We start from the raw sequence: 8,393 nt of genomic DNA, 5'->3' as shown, positions 1-8,393 counted from the left end.
AGTGGTTAGAGTGTAGAGGAGGCAGGTAGCCTAGTGGTTAGAGTGTAGAGGAGGCAGGTAGCCTAGTGGTTAGAGTGTAGAGGGGCAGGGTAGCCTAGTGGTTAGAGTGTAGAGGGGGCAGGGTAGCCTAGTGGTTAGAGTGTAGAGGAGGCAGGTAGCCTAGTGGTTAGAGTGTAGAGGGGGCAGGGTAGCCTAGTGGTTAGAGTGTAGAGGCGGCAGGGTAGCCTAGTGGTTAGAGTGTAGAGGAGGCAGGTAGCCTAGTGGTTAGAGTGTAGAGGTGGCAGGTAGCCTAGTGGTTAGAGTGTAGAGGAGGCAGGTAGCCTAGTGGTTAGAGTGTAGAGGCAGGTAGCCTAGTGGTTAGAGTGTAGGGGGGGCAGGTAGCCTAGTGGTTAGAGTGTAGAGGAGGCAGGTAGCCTAGTGGTTAGAGTGTAGGGGGGCAGGTAGCCTAGTGGTTAGAGTGTAGAGGTGGCAGGTAGCCTAGTGGTTAGAGTGTAGAGGAGGCAGGTAGCCTAATTGTTAGAGTGTAGAGGAGGCAGGTAGCCTAGTGGTTAGAGTGTAGAGGAGGCAGGTAGCCTAGTGGTTAGAGTGTAGAGGGGGCAGGGTAGCCTAGTGGTTAGAGTGTAGAGGAGGCAGGGTAGCCTAGTGGTTAGAGTGTAGAGGAGGCAGGTAGCCTAGTGGTTAGAGTGTAGAGGTGGCAGGTAGCCTAGTGGTTAGAGTGTAGAGGAGGCAGGTAGCCTAGTGGTTAGAGTGTAGAGGCAGGTAGCCTAGTGGTTAGAGTGTAGAGGGGGCAGGTAGCCTAGTGGTTAGAGTGTAGAGGTGGCAGGTAGCCTAGTGGTTAGAGTGTAGGGGGCAGGTAGCCTAGTGGTTAGAGTGTAGAGGTGGCAGGTAGCCTAGTGGTTAGAGTGTAGAGGAGGCAGGTAGCCTAATGGTTAGAGTGTAGAGGAGGCAGGTAGCCTAGTGGTTAGAGTGTAGAGGAGGCAGGTAGCCTAGTGGTTAGAGTGTAGAGGAGGCAGGGTAGCCTAGTGGTTAGAGTGTAGAGGAGGCAGGTAGCCTAATTGTTAGAGTGTAGAGGAGGCAGGTAGCCTAGTGGTTAGAGTGTAGAGGAGGCAGGTAGCCTAATGGTTAGAGTGTAGAGGTGGCAGGTAGCCTAATGGTTAGAGTGTAGAGGAGGCAGGTAGCCTAGTGGTTAGAGTGTAGAGGAGGCAGGTAGCCTAGTGGTTAGAGTGTAGAGGAGGCAGGGTAGCCTAGTGGTTAGAGTGTAGAGGAGGCAGGTAGCCTAATTGTTAGAGTGTAGAGGAGGCAGGTAGCCTAGTGGTTAGAGTGTAGAGGAGGCAGGTAGCCTAGTGGTTAGAGTGTAGAGGAGGCAGGTAGCCTAGTGGTTAGAGTGTAGAGGAGGCAGGTAGCCTAATGGTTAGAGTGTAGAGGAGGCAGGGTAGCCTACTGGTTAGAGTGTATAGGAGGCAGGTAGCCTAGTGGTTAGAGTGTAGAGGCGTCAGGGTAGCCTAGTGGTTAGAGTGTAGAAGCGTCAGGGTAGCCTAGTGGTTAGAGTGTAGAGGAGGCAGGTAGCCTAGTGGTTAGAGTGTAGAGGGCAGGTAGCCCAGTGGTTAGAGTGTAGAGGAGGCAGGTAGCCTAGTGGTTAGAGTGTAGAGGTGGCAGGGTAGCCTAGTGGTTAGAGTGTAGAGGACGCAGGTAGCCTTGTGGTTAGAGTGTAGAGCGGCAGGGTAGCCTAGTGGTTAGAGTGTAGAGGAGGCAGGGTAGCCTAGTGGTTAGAGTGTAGAGGAGGCAGGTAGCCTAGTGGTTAGAGTGTAGAGGGGGCAGGTAGCCTAGTGGTTAGAGTGTAGAGGCGGTAGGTAGCCTTGTGGTTAGAGTGTAGAGGAGGCAGGTAGCCTAGTGGTTAGAGTGTAGAGGGGGCAGGGTAGCCTAGTGGTTAGAGTGTAGAGGTAGCAGGGTAGCCTAGTGGTTAGAGTGTAGAGGAGGCAGGTAGCCTAGTGGTTAGAGTGTAGAGGGGGCAGGGTAGCCTAGTGGTTAGAGTGTAGAGGAGGCAGGGTAGCCTAGTGGTTAGAGTGTAGAGGAGGCAGGTAGCCTAGTGGTTAGAGTGTAGAGGTGGCAGGTAGCCTAGTGGTTAGAGTGTAGAGGAGGCAGGTAGCCTAGTGGTTAGAGTGTAGAGGCAGGTAGCCTAGTGGTTAGAGTGTAGGGGGGCAGGTAGCCTAGTGGTTAGAGTGTAGAGGAGGCAGGTAGCCTAGTGGTTAGAGTGTAGGGGGGCAGGTAGCCTAGTGGTTAGAGTGTAGAGGTGGCAGGTAGCCTAGTGGTTAGAGTGTAGAGGAGGCAGGTAGCCTAATTGTTAGAGTGTAGAGGAGGCAGGTAGCCTAGTGGTTAGAGTGTAGAGGAGGCAGGTAGCCTAGTGGTTAGAGTGTAGAGGGGCAGGGTAGCCTAGTGGTTAGAGTGTAGAGGAGGCAGGGTAGCCTAGTGGTTAGAGTGGAGTGGGGGCAGGTAGCCTAGTGGTTAGAGTGTAGGGGGGGCAGGTAGCCTAGTGGTTAGAGTGTAGGGGGGGCAGGTAGCCTAGTGGTTAGAGTGTAGGGGGGGCAGGTAGCCTAGTGGTTAGAGTGTAGGGGGGGCAGGTAGCCTAGTGGTTAGAGTGTAGAGGGGGCAGGTAGCCTAGTGGTTAGAGTGTAGGGGGGGCAGGTAGCCTAGTGGTTAGAGTGTAGAGGTGGCAGGTAGCCTAGTGGTTAGAGTGTAGAGGAGGCAGGTAGCCTAATGGTTAGAGTGTAGAGGAGGCAGGTAGCCTAGTGGTTAGAGTGTAGAGGAGGCAGGTAGCCTAGTGGTTAGAGTGTAGAGGAGGCAGGGTAGCCTAGTGGTTAGAGTGTAGAGGAGGCAGGTAGCCTAATTGTTAGAGTGTAGAGGAGGCAGGTAGCCTAGTGGTTAGAGTGTAGAGGAGGCAGGTAGCCTAATGGTTAGAGTGTAGAGGTGGCAGGTAGCCTAATGGTTAGAGTGTAGAGGAGGCAGGTAGCCTAGTGGTTAGAGTGTAGAGGAGGCAGGTAGCCTAGTGGTTAGAGTGTAGAGGAGGCAGGGTAGCCTAGTGGTTAGAGTGTAGAGGAGGCAGGTAGCCTAATTGTTAGAGTGTAGAGGAGGCAGGTAGCCTAGTGGTTAGAGTGTAGAGGAGGCAGGTAGCCTAGTGGTTAGAGTGTAGAGGAGGCAGGTAGCCTAGTGGTTAGAGTGTAGAGGAGGCAGGTAGCCTAATGGTTAGAGTGTAGAGGAGGCAGGGTAGCCTACTGGTTAGAGTGTATAGGAGGCAGGTAGCCTAGTGGTTAGAGTGTAGGCGTCAGGGTAGCCTAGTGGTTAGAGTGTAGAAGCGTCAGGGTAGCCTAGTGGTTAGAGTGTAGAGGAGGCAGGTAGCCTAGTGGTTAGAGTGTAGAGGGGGCAGGTAGCCCAGTGGTTAGAGTGTAGAGGAGGCAGGTAGCCTAGTGGTTAGAGTGTAGAGGTGGCAGGGTAGCCTAGTGGTTAGAGTGTAGAGGACGCAGGTAGCCTTGTGGTTAGAGTGTAGAGGCGGCAGGGTAGCCTAGTGGTTAGAGTGTAGAGGAGGCAGGGTAGCCTAGTGGTTAGAGTGTAGAGGAGGCAGGTAGCCTAGTGGTTAGAGTGTAGAGGGGGCAGGTAGCCTAGTGGTTAGAGTGTAGAGGCGGTAGGTAGCCTTGTGGTTAGAGTGTAGAGGAGGCAGGTAGCCTTGTGGTTAGAGTGTAGAGGCGGCAGGGTAGCCTAGTGGTTAGAGTGTAGAGGAGGCAGGGTAGCCTAGTGGTTAGAGTGTAGAGGAAGCAGGTAGCCTAGTGGTTAGAGTGTAGGGGGGCAGGTAGCCTAGTGGTTAGAGTGTAGAGGAGGCAGGTAGCCTAGTGGTTAGAGTGTAGAGGGGGCAGGGTAGCCTAGTGGTTAGAGTGTAGAGGAGGCAGGGTAGCCTAGTGGTTAGAGTGTAGAGGAGGCAGGTAGCCTAGTGGTTAGAGTGTAGAGGTGGCAGGTAGCCTAGTGGTTAGAGTGTAGGGGGGCAGGTAGCCTAGTGGTTAGAGTGTAGAGGCGGCAGGTAGCCTAGTGGTTAGAGTGTAGGGGGGCAGGTAGCCTAGTGGTTAGAGTGTAGAGGTGGCAGGTAGCCTAGTGGTTAGAGTGTAGAGGAGGCAGGTAGCCTAATGGTTAGAGTGTAGAGGAGGCAGGTAGCCTAGTGGTTAGAGTGTAGAGGAGGCAGGTAGCCTAGTGGTTAGAGTGTAGAGGAGGCAGGGTAGCCTAGTGGTTAGAGTGTAGAGGAGGCAGGTAGCCTAATTGTTAGAGTGTAGAGGAGGCGGGTAGCCTAGTGGTTAGAGTGTAGAGGAGGCAGGTAGCCTAATGGTTAGAGTGTAGAGGTGGCAGGTAGCCTAATGGTTAGAGTGTAGAGGAGGCAGGTAGCCTAGTGGTTAGAGTGTAGAGGAGGCAGGTAGCCTAGTGGTTAGAGTGTAGAGGAGGCAGGGTAGCCTAGTGGTTAGAGTGTAGAGGAGGCAGGTAGCCTAATTGTTAGAGTGTAGAGGAGGCAGGTAGCCTAGTGGTTAGAGTGTAGAGGAGGCAGGTAGCCTAGTGGTTAGAGTGTAGAGGAGGCAGGTAGCCTAGTGGTTAGAGTGTAGAGGAGGCAGGTAGCCTAATGGTTAGAGTGTAGAGGAGGCAGGGTAGCCTACTGGTTAGAGTGTATAGGAGGCAGGTAGCCTAGTGGTTAGAGTGTAGAGGCGTCAGGGTAGCCTAGTGGTTAGAGTGTAGAGGCGTCAGGGTAGCCTAGTGGTTAGAGTGTAGAGGAGGCAGGTAGCCTAGTGGTTAGAGTGTAGAGGGGGCAGGTAGCCCAGTGGTTAGAGTGTAGAGGAGGCAGGTAGCCTAGTGGTTAGAGTGTAGAGGTGGCAGGGTAGCCTAGTGGTTAGAGTGTAGAGGACGCAGGTAGCCTTGTGGTTAGAGTGTAGAGGCGGCAGGGTAGCCTAGTGGTTAGAGTGTAGAGGAGGCAGGGTAGCCTAGTGGTTAGAGTGTAGAGGAGGCAGGTAGCCTAGTGGTTAGAGTGTAGAGGGGGCAGGTAGCCTAGTGGTTAGAGTGTAGAGGCGGTAGGTAGCCTTGTGGTTAGAGTGTAGAGGAGGCAGGTAGCCTTGTGGTTAGAGTGTAGAGGCGGCAGGGTAGCCTAGTGGTTAGAGTGTAGAGGAGGCAGGGTAGCCTAGTGGTTAGAGTGTAGAGGAAGCAGGTAGCCTAGTGGTTAGAGTGTAGGGGGGCAGGTAGCCTAGTGGTTAGAGTGTGGGGGGGGCAGGTAGCCTAGTGGTTAGAGTGTAGAGGAGGCAGGTAGCCTAGTGGTTAGAGTGTGTGGGGGGGCAGGTAGCCTAGTGGTTAGAGTGTAGGGGGGGGCAGGTAGCCTAGTGGTTAGAGTGTAGGGGGGCAGGTAGCCTAGTGGTTAGAGTGTAGAGGTGGCAGGTAGCCTAGTGGTTAGAGTGTAGAGGAGGCAGGTAGCCTAGTGGTTAGAGTGTAGAGGAGGCAGGTAGCCTAGTGGTTAGAGTGTAGAGGAGGCAGTGTAGCCTAGTGGTTAGAGTGTAGAGGTGGCAGGTAGACTACTGGTTAGAGTGTAGGGGGGCAGGTAGCCTAGTGGTTAGAGTGTAGAGGAGGCAGTGTAGCCTAGTGGTTAGAGTGTAGGGGGGCAGGTAGCCTAGTGGTTAGAGTGTAGGGGGGCAGGTAGCCTAGTGGTTAGAGTGTAGAGGAGGCATGTAGCCTAGTGGTTAGAGTGTAGAGGAGGCATGTAGCCTAGTGGTTAGAGTGTAGAGATGGCAGGTAGCCTAGTGGTTAGAGTGTAGGGGGGCAGGTAGCCTAGTGGTTAGAGTGTAGAGGAGGCAGGTAGCCTAGTGGTTAGAGTGTTGAGCCAGTAACCAAAGTTTGCTCAATCAAATCCTTAAGCTGATATGGTAAAAATCTGTCATTCTGCCTCTGAACAGGCAGTTAAACCACCGTTTCCCGGTAGGCTGTCATTGTAAACTTAAAAATCTTTACTTTCTTGCCTAGTTGAATAAAACATTAGTTTATAAAGCCATTTTAAATCAGCAGATGTCACAAAGTACAATACAGGAACCCAGCCGGAAACCCCAATCAGCACGGTGGCTCGGAAACACTGAGCAAAAAAAAAACTCAGCCTTGAAAACGTCTCCCACTCACTTTTTATGGTGACAACAACTCTTTATTCACTGGTTAATTAGAAACTACTGGCATGAGGACACGGCACACAAAATACAATTTTATAATATTTTCTACATATCGTATTTATGAATTTTCAGTTTTACAAACAGACAGATAACGACAGCAATACATAGAGAAACAAGAGAATTTCACAGGACATATCTGACATCGGTAGAAAGCTTAAATTCTTGTTAATATAACTGCTCTGTCCAATTTTCAGTAGCTACTAGAGTGAAAGAATACCATGATATTCGTTGAGGAAAGTGCACAGTTTTGAACATGAAAAGTTATTAATAAACAAATTAGGCACATTTGGGCGGTCTTGATACAACATTTTTAAAATAAATGCAATGGTTCATTGGATCAGTCTAAAACTTTGCACATACACTGCTGTCATCTAGTGGCCAAAATCTTAATTTCACCTTCATAGATTAATAATACATTAATAATACATTAATAATACATTAATAATACATTAATAATACATTAATAATACATTAATAACACATTAATAATACATTAATAATACATTAATAATACATTAATAATACATTAATAACACATTAATAACACATTAATAACACATTAATAACACATTAATAACACATTAATAACACATTAATAACACATTAATAACACATTAATAACACATTAATAACACATTAATAACACATTAATAACACATTAATAACACATTAATAACACATTAATAACACATTAATAACACATTAATAACACATTAATAACACATTAATAACACATTAATAACACATTAATAACACATTAATAACACATTAATAATACATTAATAATACATTAATAATACATTAATAACACATTAATAATACATTAATAATACATTAATAATACATTAATAATACATTAATAATACATTAATAATACATTAATAATGAGTCCTCTTCCATTTCAAAGACGAGGGTACAACAATAATACAAAAGAACGGCTGGTTTTTACTTTTTTATTATCTTTCTTTTATCTTTTTTTTTTGTCTAAAGGACCTCAGTTTTTTCTTTGTATTATCCAGATCTAATGTGTTATATTCTCCTACGTACAATTCACATTTCCACAAACGTCAAAGTGTTTCCTTTCAAATGGTACCAAGAATATAAATATCCTTGCTACAGGCAGTTCGATATTTGGGTATCTCGTTTTAGGCACAATTCGTTGTTTATAAAGGGGCCAATCCTTAAGAGGTTTTTTTTTTTTTTGCTTCATTGATATTTAACATACGAATGTTTCAAGATTATGCTCAGCATTCAAAATAATGACTGTGGATCGGTGTGGGTTAGAGGTTGTGTGGATCAGTGTGGGTTACAGGTCGTGTTGATCAGTGTGGGTTACAGGTCGTGTTGATCAGTGTTACAGGTTTTATGTCGTGTGGATCAGTGTGGGTTACAGGTCGTGATGATCAGTGTGGGTTACAGGTCGTGATGATCAGTGTGGGTTACAGGTCGTGATGATCAGTGTGGGTTACAGGTCGTGATGATCAGTGTGGGTTACAGGTTGTGTTGATCAGTGTGGGTTACAGGTCGTGTGGATCAGTGTGGGTTACAGGTCGTGATGATCAGTGTGGGTTACAGGTCGTGATGATCAGTGTGGGTTACAGGTCGTGTGGATCAGTGTGGGTTACAGGTCGTGTGGATCAGTGTGGGTTACAGGTCGTGTGGATCAGTGTGGGTTACAGGTCGTGTTGATCAGTGTGGGTTACAGGTCGTGTTGATCAGTGTGGGTTACAGGTCGTGTTGATCAGTGTGGGTTACAGGTCGTGTGGATCAGTGTGGGTTACAGGTCGTGTGGATCAGTGTGGGTTACAGGTCGTGTTGATCAGTGTGGGTTACAGGTCGTGTGGATCAGTGTGGGTTACAGGTCGTGATGATCAGTGTGGGTTACAGGTCGTGATGATCAGTGTGGGTTACAGCTTGTGTTGATCAGTGTGGGTTACAGCTCGTGTGGATCAGTGTGGGTTACAGGTCGTGTGGATCAGTGTGGGTTACAGGTCGTGATGATCAGTGTGGGTTACAGCTCGTGTGGATCAGTGTGGGTTACAGGTCGTGATGATCAGTGTGGGTTACAGGTCGTGTTGATCAGTGTGGGTTACAGGTCGTGTTGATCAGTGTGGGTTACAGGTCGTGTTGATCAGTGTGGGTTACAGGTCGTGTGGATCAGTGTGG

At 48.6% G+C, this 8,393-nt stretch overlaps 1 long non-coding RNA gene across 1 annotated transcript in view; it reads left to right on the top strand.

The window, feature by feature from the left end:
* Nucleotides 1-2,183, top strand: part of LOC127910063 (uncharacterized) — a 3,021-nt gene extending 838 nt beyond the window's left edge. Inside the window, exons 1-3 of the long non-coding RNA XR_008073842.1 lie at nucleotides 1-316; nucleotides 601-730; nucleotides 2,013-2,183. The exon at nucleotides 1-316 is cut by the window's left edge and continues 838 nt beyond it. This is a non-coding gene — a long non-coding RNA (uncharacterized LOC127910063). The remainder of the gene's footprint in view (nucleotides 317-600; nucleotides 731-2,012) is intronic.
* Nucleotides 2,184-8,393: the final 6,210 nt, after the last annotated feature.

This window comes from Oncorhynchus keta, chromosome 20 (assembly GCF_023373465.1).
Source record: "Oncorhynchus keta strain PuntledgeMale-10-30-2019 chromosome 20, Oket_V2, whole genome shotgun sequence".
NCBI classification, from domain to species: domain Eukaryota; kingdom Metazoa; phylum Chordata; class Actinopteri; order Salmoniformes; family Salmonidae; genus Oncorhynchus; species Oncorhynchus keta.
Note: the sequence above shows the minus strand (reverse complement) of the source record. Positions and strands in the feature narration are given on the sequence as shown.